Genomic DNA, 15,045 nt, shown 5'->3' on the forward strand with positions numbered 1-15,045 from the left:
GTTCTCCAGGCAGGCATGGGAAAAAAATATCTTTTTAAACAAAGCTGATGTGAAACTGCAGTACAGTTTCTCTGCACTAGACTAAGAACTCTAAATCTTTCAGTCTGCTGAACCACTAGTGGTTTGCACTTTAGTCTTGTTCAACCCTTTAGATGCCTGTATGTGGATGTTAAGCATGAAACAAAAGCTTCCTCGTAAAATGCCATATTGCCTACTGAAGCAGAGAACAAAATTTTCAGACTCAGGAACAATATGACTCAGTGTTTTATTTCTTTGGATGGATTGCTTTTCCTGTGTGTATAGTGTTAGTTGGACAAATAATAATAATTAGTATTAGCCGTTAGTATTAGGACTTGATGGGCTATTCAGCTTCCATGCACCTTCATCATCTTTTAGTTCTGCCCCTTCTCCAACACACAGAACCACTGAGCGCAAAAGCAAGAATGAATAGAGGTATTCGGCAAACTGCTCAAAATTTTATTCAAGTGCCCCCTCCTGTGGATATAGTGCGACATGCAGCCAAATAATATTTTAGTGGCAATTTAGAATTTTGCTTGAGGTTAACCTAAAAAAGAAGAAGAAACAGAAATGTTTTGGTGAAGAAAGTTGAACTTCCTTGGTCATGTTAAGGGGTCAGATTAGGCTGGCTTACACCATGGTTTTGGCTTTGAAAGTACCTTTTGTTTTAAAAATAAGTGTTGGCTCTTGGATGTACCCTGTATAGAACCTCCTTTGAAAATCACTGTTTACAGAAATGGCTATACAAACTCAGTCCAACTCTTGACAGTAGAGTCAAGTCAACGATAAAAGGAGCAGGGACAGTCAGTGATTATCTCTGGACCTGATCAAATGAGCAAAAGTGCAAAAGAAAAGCATTATATGGGGGAAGATTAACCAAGACTGAGCTACTACTGATTGCTTTCTGTTGCAGAGTTATCTAGAAACAGAAGTCCTTGTCAAAACACTAATATAGTTGAATCAGGGGAGACTTGACAGAAGCATATTCAGTGTCCTTCCAGCCTAATCTAATCATTAGTCAGTAAGAGATACTGATGGTGTCTTCTAAACATGACCTTGGTCTCAAAAATTATTAGCTTACCAATTCCCCCAAAGGATCTGCCACCGATTTCCCTATGCAGGATTTGCTTTTCACAAGCCAAAGACAGTGTATAGGCTGTTTCTATAAACAAGACAGAGATAAAAAAGACAGGCCATGTCTAGCTACCTGTTTTCCCTCACTCTCTCAGGAAGAGGCTTCCATCACAGGCCAGATTTGGGCAGAACAGGAACACATCTGCATCCATGACAGTTCTTATTGAACTTGACCAGACTTACAGCATTGAATTTAAACATATTCTCTTTCAGTTTCAAGCCATTTTCCCTTTCCTATCACTTCATGCTCTTATAAAAACTCCCTCTCCATCTTTCTTGTAGGCTCCCTTCAGGTACTGGAAGGTTGCTATAACATCATCCCAAAGTCTTCTCTACTCCAGCTGAACAATCCCAGCTCTCTCAGCCTTTCCTCATAGGAGAGGTGGTCCACCCATCTGATTATCTTTGTGGCCTACCCTGTATTTATGATAAAAAGTCTGTGTCCTTTTTGTGCTGGGGCCCATAGCACAGTACACAGTACTCCAGGTGAAGTGTCACAAGAGTGGAGTAGAATGCGAGAATCATCTGTCTCAACCTGTCACACTTCTTTGACAATATTGAAGGGGGTAATGTTAACGATGGTGATTTCTGCTTGCTTGTATGAGGATCTCCTCGACATCTTTGTATTAGTGGCTAACGTGAATTCAGTTCTTGCCCTCTTCTGTTCATCAGCTCTTGTCTTCAGGATGAAGATTAAATTTGGTTATCATTCATGCTACTTAAGTTCTGTGACATTTTTCCACATGCCTCAGGATCCTGGGTACTCTTTGCTGCACTGTACCTTTTCTGCTCGTGTGACAGTGCACAGCAACCAGGTCATACCCCTCATCTAAACACAGCACTATGGCACTGCCCACATACACTCCAGCCCCTTTTATTGCAACTTTGCAACGCAGCCTTTCTGTCCTGGTATCCCAGCTGCTGGGCATAGAGGGCTGCTGCTTGGGCAGCATCATGGAGACTTGTCTGCTCCTTCCCAGTTCAGCTTATTTGGATTTATTGACTTATTGGCGCAGGTTCTGCCGCAATACAGAAGTCTTTGGGAAAGTTTGGCTCCATCCTGGATTTTGCTTATAAGAGTGTTTAAAGCATTTTTCCATCTACATGTCAGAAATCTATTTTTAAAAATATCAGTTTGCAAGGTCAGAGCATAAAGTGTCTCCATGTGCATAAAACATTAGATACAGAAGCAAGGAAGAACCCAGGAGATGTGAGAACATGTCAGCTCAGCTGCTCAGAATGAAGCGCCAACTTTTCCCATCCACACATCAGTTGCTTTAGTTCACATGATGCTGTGCAGATGGAACTTTACCAGTATCTACTGCAGGTCACCACAGCTAATGTGCCACCACCCACAGAAACACACACACCCACACTCACACCTTGTAGAGCTGCTGCTGATTAGAAGCAGCATGTTTATTACTTAGGGAAATTTAGACCATGTGTAGTTTATTTCTGCAGATATGAGAATCTTAAAATACATTCACATAGCCCAGAAATTGTCAAGTTAATATTCTTCAGATTTGGGGGGATAGAAACCAGGAGGACTCTTTTCCATAGAGACAGCAGATTTTTTACTGTGGAACAGATCTTTCAAATTAAGCATTGAGGAGGACCACACCATAGCTAAGTAACACTTATTTCATTAAAAGCCTCCCCTTTTGTATATAGCTGGTCTTGTAAAAAGAGACAGACTGCCATGTGAGTCAACAACTCAGTAAAACTGAACTGCTCCCCCTCCTGCCCAAAAATCCTTGAGTATACAATCTATTTTCATTAACTTGCCAAAGAGCCACAACAGTTTCTCAGGAATCAAAAATATGTAAATACAAGCCCTTTGGACAAAACAGTATTGTTTGGCTTGTAAGTGTCCTCTGAAAGCACACAGTGAAAAAATTAAGAGAAAATCAAGAGGAAAAAGTTGATATAGCTGCCTAGCTATATGCTACATCAAACACAGCTTCAGTAGCTATTGTGACAGACTGTTCAGGTACTTTGGATGTCACACGGAACACAATGCTCTCAAAGGCATTGGATCTAACTCAAGCTTGAGTTCAGATAGACTGCAGAATGTTGAGGTCCTTGCAAAATCAAAAACAACTAGCAGAGTTTATTTAAAATTAGGTTATGGTATTCTTAGAAGAACAGCAACTTTAAAAAAAATCAATATTCCACTGCCATCTATTTCTCTAAACCAAATCAATGCTTGATGATGTTTCGGCCATATCTGCCTATTAAATCTCCCAGTACGTTGTTTTTACACACAAGTACCAAGTCTCTTCTTTCAGAAAAATAAATAAATTAGCCTCTTCTCTCAAATTTCCTGTCTGTATTAAAGTAATGCACAGTTTTAAGAACAAGCATGTAGCATTGTGAAGTCATGAAAGAAGAGTGCACAGCTTAAGATTTCTTGAATTCCCTAATGTCTGGTTTTGGATGCAGCTCACTGGCAGTGAATGAGACATTGAGAACTCTCATGTAGTTGGCAAACTAGCAAGCTGGCAAACACACGTCTAAACAGACATCAGAAAATTATGCCTTATGTGTTCAGACTTTCCTAATATTAGTAGTGTATATATAGTCTGCAATTCCTTTCTGAAAGCCAGTGTATTGCAAACTGGGCTTTCACAAAGTGACTCTGACCTGCCTTTAATCTGCTGAAAGTCTGAGGGAACAGAGCAAGGAAAAACAATTCTTATAATCCAGAATTCTGAAAATAGCCTCAAAGGATCAAACACTTGGCATCTAGTTACCTTAATCACAGGGATATTTCAGTTCCTGGCTCTTTCAGACTCTGAATATCCCAACTTCATCTTTCACTTAGAAGAGCTGCAGAGCTCAGAAACAAGGCACCGTTACCTGAAGACCATTCTGTTGGCTGGCTGTTGTCAGAGGCACATTGGCACTACAGTCAGGTGCCATGTGGTTGCACCCAGACCACTACCCTGCCAGTATGATAAGCATGAACAAGGGCTTTCACTCACCTTTCTCCCTAGTGTTTCCTTCTGGATCCATAACTCAGGGACCACTCCTTGTTTGTGTCCTTGCACCAAGAGGCCTTGACCTGCTGGCCAGCTCTGGCTTGCCCCTCAAAAGTAAATCAAACTGTCTGGCATTAGCAGTTTGAAGAGCCACCTTCCTGAAAAGCCACTGAGCTTAGAGAACCAAACAACCTAGAGCTTAAGACAAGGGGGGTTAACTTGTTCAAGGCATCCAGCAGCTAAAGAGGGGCCAGGAAGACAAATGCACCCAAAATTCTGGCTCAACACTACAAAGTTTGAGACAGAACCTGTATAAAAAGAAATTTCTTCTGCAGCTGTTGAGATTCACATCCATCCACAGTTCCAGGTGTACCACCATGCTGGCTGCACTGAGTGGATCAAGCACACACAAAACCTGCTAATTCTGTATTTATGGCTCAAGGTTTCAGCCAGCATAATAAAAAGGGATTAGTGGCATTTTCACTAGAAACAAATCTGAATGCCTCAGCAGAGTTCGTCTTCAGAGATAGATAAGAAGACTTAAGGTCAGATATCTACAAATACCTTAAGATGTTGGATGTTTTGGTTTCTGAAAACATTATGCTGTAGTTTGTGTGCTTTCACCATGAGGAAAGCTTCAGAAGCTGTGGACATTAAGATGGCTGGAAAATCAGAACTTTGTCTGATACTGCCAGTACTGAAAGACATTTGTATGCTTTGGCAGATCTATTGAAATTATTTAGTAGCCAGTACCATTGATGTAGCTTAGGGATTGATACAACAATCAAGGGTCCTTACCATCTTCTTTACCCACCAGTGTGATGGGACAGCACACACTCACAAGTTTGAGTATCCATGCACAATTGTGTGGAGATTTACCGTGAGCATTTGTTGTTAGCTGTAAGCAGTCCTGAAGCAGAGGCCATAAGTGAGGGGAGAAGAATTGTTGAACTACAAGAGCTGATGCAATCAGCCTTACACATGTCCAAACAAATAATGCAAATTCAGTGTCCCAGACAATTTTTCAGCTCTCCTAAAGTGTGAGGCTTCTTAGAATGTGTTTGTGAGCAGGACAGTAACCTCAGTGCCATCCAGTGGCTACTGGATGTCAGAAAAGAGGAAAACTGCAGAAAGTCCATCCATTAGCTCGAGTTACTCAGCTCCCTAATGATACATTGAAAAGGCAGTCTGCCTGTGACAGAGCTGCCAGTTCCTAATGCCAGCATATTTATAATTTTCACAGCAGTTATTAGCACTTGCTGGTAGTGTTTTCACCTGTCTTAGTGGGTGAGAATAAATTGTCAATTGTGGCTTCTCAGGGCTTCAGAAGAGGCTGCCTCAACATGAGTAGTTTGCTTGAATCTAGATAATCAAACACAAATTCAGGTTTCTGCTCAGTCTTACCCAAATATTGAGAAAGGGCTCAGGGCCCTTTCCATCTGGTGAGCAACTGAACTGCAGTCATCACAGAGCTTTACCAGCCATTATTGCTGTTTCTTGAATAAAGCTGAGAGGAAAGTAAGAGAATTAGTTTATCTAGCTGCAAATTAGGAATTTTATAAAACACAATTTATCAAAATAATCAGACAAAAAAAAATTGTTCAGGAATTGTGTTTGCCTTCCAACTGCAAGATTAAAGAATTGGTCACCTATAGACTGCTTGTTCACAGGAGAACCACAGCATGGCAAGCCATTTCATCTGCCCCACAACTCAAGGGAGCAATGCAAGAAACTTCTCTGTCCCCTTACCTTAGGATGGGTTGCTCAGAGAGGTTACTCAAAACCACACTGTAACAGGAGCTCAACAGCAGGTTTCATTCAACATTCCACACTAGGACGTCCATCTCAGCACTTCAAGCAGCAATGACAGAAACAGAAGAGAGATTATAACATCTTCCAACACACATGTCTGAAAAGACTGTATTAAAGCTGCAGGTACACTACCTTGTAGCATATTTGGATATGACATACCTATATATGGCTTACTGACTCTTCTGATCTGGCACTCTGCATTTGTAATGCTTATTTTTAAAAGAACATGCTTTAGCTGAAGTTTATGTTATGGCATTTCAAGTTATATGTACATATATAGTAGCTCTTCTGGTCACAAATCAGCCATCTCATGATCATAGGAAATGCAAAAGTTTGACACTACTTGCTAAAGAAAGCACAACAAGGCAAGATTAAATATAATTCTGGCCACAATTCATTCTATTTTGGCCCAACAGGTTATGTTAATATATGTATTAGACAACAATCAAAGAGGAAGGACAAAATCTTTGCCTCCAACTTTGTGCCACCGCACTTGCTTAATCAAATGAGCAAATGAAGCAATGCTGACAGTGGGTAACTTAAACTTCCAACCTCCATAATCCTATAACTGATAGTCAAATGAACTGATTAAACAGCCCAATTTACCTGCAGACCAGTTTGAAATCCATTGGTGTCCAACAACTGAGGGAAAGCATTTTGTTGTTTAGTTTCAAGCAGTTCTGCAACCCTAGCTGATCACCTACCCCTCTAACACTTGACATCACATTTAATGAGGAGTGAAAACTATGTTTTCCAGATGTGACTAGATTTGAAAAGTCTTACAGAACTAAAAAAACACAGAAGTAGCCAAGAACGTGCTTTTGTTTTTTCTTCCTTTTTTTTTTTTTTAATTACAAACATTGGCATCAGGCTTGTTTTTATCTCCAAAGACACAGAAACAGATAAAGTGTGATAATATTGTGTTGCAGAGCAAAAAGCCTTGCAAAGTGAGGGCCTTATTGCCCTTGTAAAATCATTGCTCACTTCTGTTACTTTGGCTAACTAGAAAAGCATTCTGGGAGTGACTCAGCTAAACTAGAGGTGAAAAGCAAGTTATATAATTGTAAAACAATTATTAGAACCAATAAATGCTCACACCGTGGGGTGTGTGGTTGGTTACACCTGATGCCTGCTCCTATCGTGGTTCGTGGTGGTTGGTTAAGCACATTTCTTGTGCCTCACAACTATGTAAACTCATAACAAACTTATAGTTTTACAACCTTATATTTTTGCAATAAAGTGTCTCTGCTGTGCCATTGTGGAGATCATGTGCTTAACACTGCAATATTGCACTGTAAAGACTGAAGTAATAGACAGCAGGAATTCCTCCCTGCACATGTGACAGGCACAAAAATTATTGCACTCCCATCAGTTATTGCTAACTCGATAATTGTAGTGTATGCCATCAAAGGCATTTCCAGCAGGGAAGAAATGCATGTTGCTATTAACATTGCTAATGAAAACCAACAGGCTTTCCCTCCTCATTTGCTGCTTAATGACTCTATTCCCAAGACACTCCTTACCCATCCTTCTCTGGTAGTGAAATAATTCAAAAGCCCTATTTTCTGTAATCTTATAAGATCATCCAAATAGCATTCTACATGCAAAATGCAGATATTCCTCTGAGGCATTCTGCTTCCAGGCTTAAGACTGCCGCACACTTTCTTCATGTTCCTGCTTTATCTTTTGTGAGATAAACACTACTGCTCAGAAGTTGCCCCAAACCTCTTGAGGTAAAGTTAAATGAGTTTTAGGCTGAGACATGGAAATTCTTGCAGGTTTCCTCCTGCCTGCCAGTTCTTCAGTGACTCAAGTCTTCATGTTACTCTGCTGGGCAGTGCTAAGTCCAAGTTACTCTGCGCTCTGCTCACATTTTTTATTTGCCTACATCTTTGTGGCCTCTTAAGGCCCTTGTGTGCAAGCCCTTCTTGACCTATATCTCGGGCTTGTGTCTCAGGTGCCAATTTTTTAAAGCAAATCTTTCTACCTCTGTCCAGCTTCAAAAGACCAAATCCTCAAATATTTGTTAGGAAATTGTTCCAAACATTTTATGCTTTTTGGCAATGGTTTTCTGCATGAAGTCATTCAAGTGCTGTAGAATTTTTGTTATGCTTATGACAAACCACCACAATTTGATGAACAGTGGTTCTCTCTTTTGTACTCCATTTTCATAGAGAGTTGTTGAGTCTAGGGGGACAACTTAAGGATGAATGCTGAACAGCTTTCCAAAAGGCAGCAGAGCTGTCAAAAAAAGGAGACTGAAAAAAACAGGTAAAAACAAGGACTGATTTTAGATTGCTTTGCTATCAGCTTTTTCTGGTTGTGCTCTGGCAGCTCATTTTCTCAAGTGCCTTTGACATACCCAGTATGAGAATGAACATGTCCTAGACACAGATTCTGCTGCCAATGTTTTTTAGTATTGCTCTAAATATAACCCCTTCCCCCTTGCCAAGCCCTTTCCTATCACATTTTGTGGGAGAGTATGCTCTGCATCAAGCAATGCTGCACCTTCATTCTCCTTTCCATTCCCTCCATCAGAAAACTACCACCTGAAGAAACAAGACTTAAAACAATGTAGTCTTGCTAGAACTTTGTGCTAGACCTTGAAGAGGTTTATTTTGATTTCATTGGGGTTAATGTTGGTGTAACACATTATAAAAAATGAAGGGAGCATGGGAGATGGAAGTTAATGGACATCTATGTTGTAGATATCTGGTGTGTTTTTTGACATGGTGATGGATGGTGTTCTCACTCAAAGCTAGATTTTACCTGTCATGTTAGCCACTAAATGGATAAAGACCTAGTTGACACCTCTAAAATGTAAGTGTAAGGAGGAACTCAGCTTGCACTGGGAGAAGGACGATTTCCAGTGCTGTGAGGTATGTTCCAAAAGACCCAAAAGAACAAAACTACCAGTAGAAGGAAATCAAACAGCACATGGTTTTTGCATCTAGTAGACAGAGGTAAAAGGAGGTCCCATATTTGAAAGTGAAGCTGAGCAAAATCGAACGTTAAACAATGAAGATTTTCATCCATGATGATAATTAATCATTGAAGTGTTCAGCTGAACGTGATGACAAATCTTAACCTCTGCCATTCTTTGACTTCAGGCAGGCTGAAATGCACCAGGTCAGGAAGAAAAAGTGGGGAATACATATAGCCTGCCTTCCTGGGAAGGTAGAATGGTTGATCACAAAGATCTATCTTAACCTTCAAAGGAGGGATGGGCCAAGATTGGAAACTGAAAGAAAATTGTTCTTCTGTCATAAGGACACATATTGCACTGAACCATGCTGCTACAAATACTGTGGCCTCCACCATGTGCCTTACAGTAAATTCTGCTTTGAATCTGTATTTGTCAGAAAGAATATTCTATGTGTTCTGAGGAGTTATCAAAAGCACGTGGGAGATGACTGGGTGATCAGCTGTGATTAACAAAGCTTTCCCCGTCTCTGGAAGAAGATGCCACTGCAAGTCTTGCGTTCAGCTCTTCATACATATCATGATCATGACACATATCTGGAAGAGTGTTGGGAATCATCCCTTCCTCTTCGATATACAGATATTTACAACAAAGTGTTGTCTGAATTTCTGAGATCCAGACATCTTTTCATAAAGCTCACCTTGCTTCCTCTTGGTTTTTAGAAAAGCAAAAATGACAAAAAAATTGCATGAAATATTTGTTTGGCTTGCAGGCATGGGGGGGATTTTGCTGTGGCTGTCAAAACTTCAGGTAAGTTTTAAGTGTCTGACATATGTATAATTGAATGACATCCTTACAACAAGGCAACTTAGAAAACAGTACATGCATTCTTTGGGAGAGGTGTGAGCTTCTTTTAATGGGAATTGCCTCGTGCCCGAAGTAAAGGAGACCAAGAGATTTCTGAACCCTGCCCACTGCAATGTCTGTTTCTTTTGATTTTGGAGAGATGGAGAGGATAAGATAAGTGTCTGACCAGCTTTTTTGTAGTTCTGAGGCCAGAAATAGTAGATATAAAAGCAAAATACCTTTTTTTTTTTTTTTTTTTTAACACTGGAGTACATTTAGGCTCTCCAGCTTCTCTCAAAAGATTTTACTTTCAAAGTGCATGAATAGTTTTTCCTGCTGCGCTCTTAAACACAAGGACTTCCAGAGCTGGAAAGACAGTCAGTACTTCCACCACAACAGATGAGCCTTTTGGATCTTCCTGTGTGGCATCCCTGGCTGAGTCTGGGTTGAAGGACTGTCGAGTTTCCCAACTGGCTAAATGCTCTTCTTGCTCTGTTCCAGCCCAAGGTTCTCCTCCCTCCAGCAATGGAAGCATACACTGCACCAACTCTCTGATCAGGCCCTGGGCTGGAGTACTTTCAGAGGACTGGCTGTGTCTGTTCTTCTCCTTCCCTTACTGGCCAATTCCCTTAGAGCTAACTGTCATTTGAACCAGAATGAAAAACAATTCAGAGCAAAACAGGTCTTGAAACTACCCGGTGGCTATTCCTGACTCTTGCTTTCCTACAGAGTCTGGTAGATATATGTATACTATAGATTTCTCAGGTTAGGGTCCTATCTCTGTTTCATCAACTTCCAAATACAGTTGACTCCTGCTATTTTGTGAATGCCCTTTGAATCCAGCTCAGGCTTTTGATTTGCCTTCATGTAAAATAAGTTACTTTGCAACTGCTCACAGTAATTTGATCAGTTAACTCATAGCATCAAAAAAATTACATATCAAATTTCTGAGTAAAGGAATGGGCATAGGAACTTCAGTTTTGTCTGATGCTTGATTAAAACCTCCCCAAATTAATGCTTTTTGATGTAAAACCAGCTGGTATGATATTAATCAGCACAGTTGCAGTGTCCATTAAAGAGTTTGTTGGAATCTCTGCTCTGCGTATTCAACCTTTTTTCCAAATCACAAAATTATATGACTGGGGAAAAGGAGCCCTAACAGCAGGCAATCATCAACAGTGATATAGGAAAGGAATTTGAGTTTGTTTCCTTTCCTGTACTTTGCCAGTCAGTTTTGGAATACGAGTGTCATTTATTCTCTAAGTAGAAACCAAGTAGTGTTTATCTGCTGCATTAGTTTATTGTGCTACCTGGTTCCCAGGGAAATGGGTGAATGGCAGAAGGGAAATTAAACACTTTCTGTATCACATACCTTCAGTAACGTCATAACTCATATGTGGAAGACCTGAGTTATAAAAGGATCATGCTACTTTCAGTGACTCACGGTCCAATCTGTTCCTTTCTGCAGAGAAACAGCTTACAGAGCTCTGGCTCATCACAGTATAAAGCACTGTTTCCTCCTACTGATACAGAATACTCTTAATTTTAAGGCTCTTCCTCCTTTCTATGCAATTAACTAGTCAGTTCCTTCTCTTCCCATCTCTCCTTTTGGGCTCTGAAGGTCACACCCAGTCCTTCACTAAGGCTCAGCAGAAATACTAAGCAGAGTCCAACTGGGAAATAAACATGACACATTTCCAGTAGGACTTGCAAGGCAGTTAAGTTGTCCGTCTCTGCAATAAACTGCTGATCAGAGTCCCAAAGCCTCCAGTGTGGTGTTAAATTGCATATGACATGTGGGGGTGTAGTTTCAATGGTGACAGCTCTGCTTATCAGTTCTTGCAGACTTTGAGCACGCTCCTCCTGCTGCGCTTACACTGAAGCTTGTGCTCAGGCAATGTGATACAGAAAATTAGAAATCAAGCACCTGCTGACCTACATGTCAGCGTTTCTCTGTGTGGGGTGTACTCTCCATCCTGAATCCTGCCACCTTCTACTGCCAAATCCACAGGGACATGTGGCAAGAAATATACCTTTGGCTATATTTGAGAAAATTCCCTCAAGTATAGGATTGGACTCATCAGCTTCTGTTTGCCTGTGCTACAGTAGGACCTCCTAATGTGGCCCCGACCCTCCTGTTATTAAGGAGAAGAAACTGAATCAATGCATGACTTAACAAAAGCAAAGATATACACTAGTTAATGAAAGAGATACCAGTGCTTTGCTGATATCCTTTCTGACTGCAACCCTGATACAAGAAACACACCCAAATAATGAGGTTTTGCAATAAAAAAATAGTAACAGAATTGGCAGCAGGGGCAAACACCAGAGAAATTTAAGGTGTTTTGGATTGTTCATGTTGGTAGTTTGGATACACACCAGCCAGGACACTAGTACATGCATACACAATGAACAGCTATGAAACAGCGCAATGAAAACCACTAGGCAAAGTGGTTTTGTTTTGCTCTTTCATCTTAGAAATCTAAGCTGGGATCAAAGTTTGGGTAAAAGCTGCCTTGCAATTCAATAGAGTCAACCTGACACCTAAATGCTTTTCTCCAATGCTCCATGACATTCTGTGGATCTGTGTTGGGAGCTATGGGTTGTTGCATGCATTCTGCTCTCAAAGTAGCTACTTTTGCACTCCAACAGACCTCTTGGACAGCCAACTTCCCAGCCATGGATGGATGGAGCTCGGAGATCTGGCCACAGACACAAGCCAGTAACTCTTACATGTACTTTCTTTGCAGAGATGGCTTCTTCCTCTGGTAGCAGGGGATCAAGGAGTTCTGCCTTCAAACTTTTAGCCACTGACAGCAGGCACATGGTATCCTGTCTGAAAGAGATGTTAGATACAGAAGGGACAGGTGATCAGCACGGAATTTTCATTGCAAGAAACCGAGGAGAGTTTGTGTGGACTTCTGCCACAGCTGTGGGCAGAAGTGAGTTGTGCCTCACTATGGCAGCTGGGACACAGTCTGGACCTTAGCCAAGGGAAGAGGGATTATTTCTAGCTACCAGCCTCCTTCTAACCACACTTCTCTGACTGTGACTGGTGCAAACCACCTCCAGTCAGGCAGATACTGACGTGCCATGGAGTCTGGTCTGACCACCTCATGCATACAGAAACGCTGCGTTCAAAATGCCTCTTCTGGGGAGTGATGTTCACAAGCTAAATGGAAGGCAAAAGAATGAGCAGAAGCCTTTTGAATAGTTTAATGAACAGGTTTTTCATCCATCTGAATGCTATTCTTCCCTTTTAGATATTTCTTTTCTTTTGATCATACTGGACAAACAAAAGCTTGAGAACATCCTAGCAGGACAGACCAGACCAGACCAGACCACTGCTCCCTACGCTGTCATTCCAGGTAAGTTTTTCCCTTAAAGAAATCTCTTACAGAGCTCTGGCTCATCACAGTATAAAGCACTCTTTCCTCCTACTGATACAGAATACTCTTAGTTTTAAGGCTGTTCCTCCTTTCTATGCAATTAACTAGTCAATGCTTCTCTTCCCATCTCTCCACTTGGGCTCTGAAGGTCACACCAAGATCTTTAAGCCTAGCAGTGCTGATGCATTTAGAAGTGGAGGAAAATGTTACACAGCGGGGAATTTACTCATGACAAAACCTACCAAATATTACAGCTATGGGACTTACATACCATTTGGACAGGTTCTCTTTCTTGTGCACACTCATTGTCCTTGGCCAATGCTAATGATATTTAGAATGGTAGAATAACTTACATGTATGCTAATTTACTTCTTTGGGCTATTTTCTTTTTGACTGCTATTTAAAAACAGACATTAGTTTTTCAGCAAACTCAGCCTGGGCTGCTTTTCTCTGGATTGTTTGCCATATCTCCTGCTAGAGAGCCACAGGAGGATGGATGTTCTGTGACAGAGGGGTCAGTGTTCAGACACCTGAGGAGCATCTCAGTTACAGAGAAAACATATCTTCTTAGCAGACGATATGGGATCAAGAGAAAACCTTTCTGGCTTTTTGTCACCAGGTGGTGCTCCAGCGCTGGACTACTACTGCTTTGGTCACTTGCTGAAGCACCAGGTTCTCCTGAAGCTTTGGGTTGCCTGTTCTCCTACCAGATCAATTTCATTATTCTGGTTTGCAATTCTGATTGCCTCTGTGTCAGGCCTTTCTTCAGCAAGGGTGAATGAGCCTTCAGCCTGCTCCTCAGCAGTAGTTTTCTCACAGAGTTGGTTAGCCTGTAGGATTTGTCCAAAACAATTGGTGTATGGCTGTGACCCCTTGCTTTGCTCCCACAGCAGGCATTTGTAATTGGATCTGGCCATACCTCAGGCCTCTTTTGCTCATCAGATCTCTTTTCTGAGCATGGCATGCTCCTATCACAGTTAGTCGCTTCTCCATTAAAACTCCCAAAGCTTTTTCCTGGCCTGGAGTTTCATTTAAGCACCAGCTAGACTGAAAACCAATCAGGTAGACAACACGTTTGACACGCTTGGAGTCACTTCCTTCAGGAGTCTCTTCCTTCAGGATGCTTTCATTCCCAGTGGAGAGCTTGAACTTGGGGGGAAAATCAGGTAATCCGCTGTCCTTGTAATTCCCCACATAGCACACAAGCTGCTGTGAGCACACAGAGCTGGGCAAGGGCTGCAGGGAGTGCAGGAATTCTGGGGCCAGAAAGCCCCGTGCTGGGGAGCAAAATGTCAGGTTGCACACCTACAGAGTGGCTTGTGCCAAGTAAGTGAGCTCCTGAGATGAATGAGAAGTCAAAACTACAGCCTGTAAAGTCAGAACCTACATTGGTGCTACCAGGGTGCTTCCGAGGCCCCAGAAGAAATCTTGGTAGGTTACCAGGCAGTGCCCATAGACACACTGGAGCACTGGGAGCACGCAGAATGGAGCCAGACATGTTTTGATCAGACTGCAGTTGAAGTTTCTTGCATCACACTTGAGCACAATAGAAGTTCACTCCACCCAGTCTGGGAAAAATAAAGCCATGTCCACACACCAGACCTGCTCAGTACAAGGGAAATCTGCCCTGCACATACTCGTAGCAATGGGAGCAGCACAGTCCCAAAGAGGTTTGGGAAACCTGCCTTTTAAACGCAAATATTTTGGTAAATTACATCATCCCAGCTCCATGGATTTGACTCTGTCCATATCTTGTGATATAACCAAAACATAATATAAGGGGCTTTTCAACCTAACTACTCCTAAATTTCAAAAGATGCAACTTTGAGAAGGTCCCACATTGGGATGACATCATGATGTTTTTAATTCTTTAGTGGAAAAGGAAAGAGCAATGTCCTTTCCCTTCAGATGGAAATGGTCTGGTATGTATGGTGTCGTGCAG

The sequence above is a fragment of the Lichenostomus cassidix genome, chromosome Z (genome assembly GCF_008360975.1).
Source record: "Lichenostomus cassidix isolate B80296 chromosome Z, HeHo_3.0, whole genome shotgun sequence".
NCBI lineage: Eukaryota > Metazoa > Chordata > Aves > Passeriformes > Meliphagidae > Lichenostomus > Lichenostomus cassidix.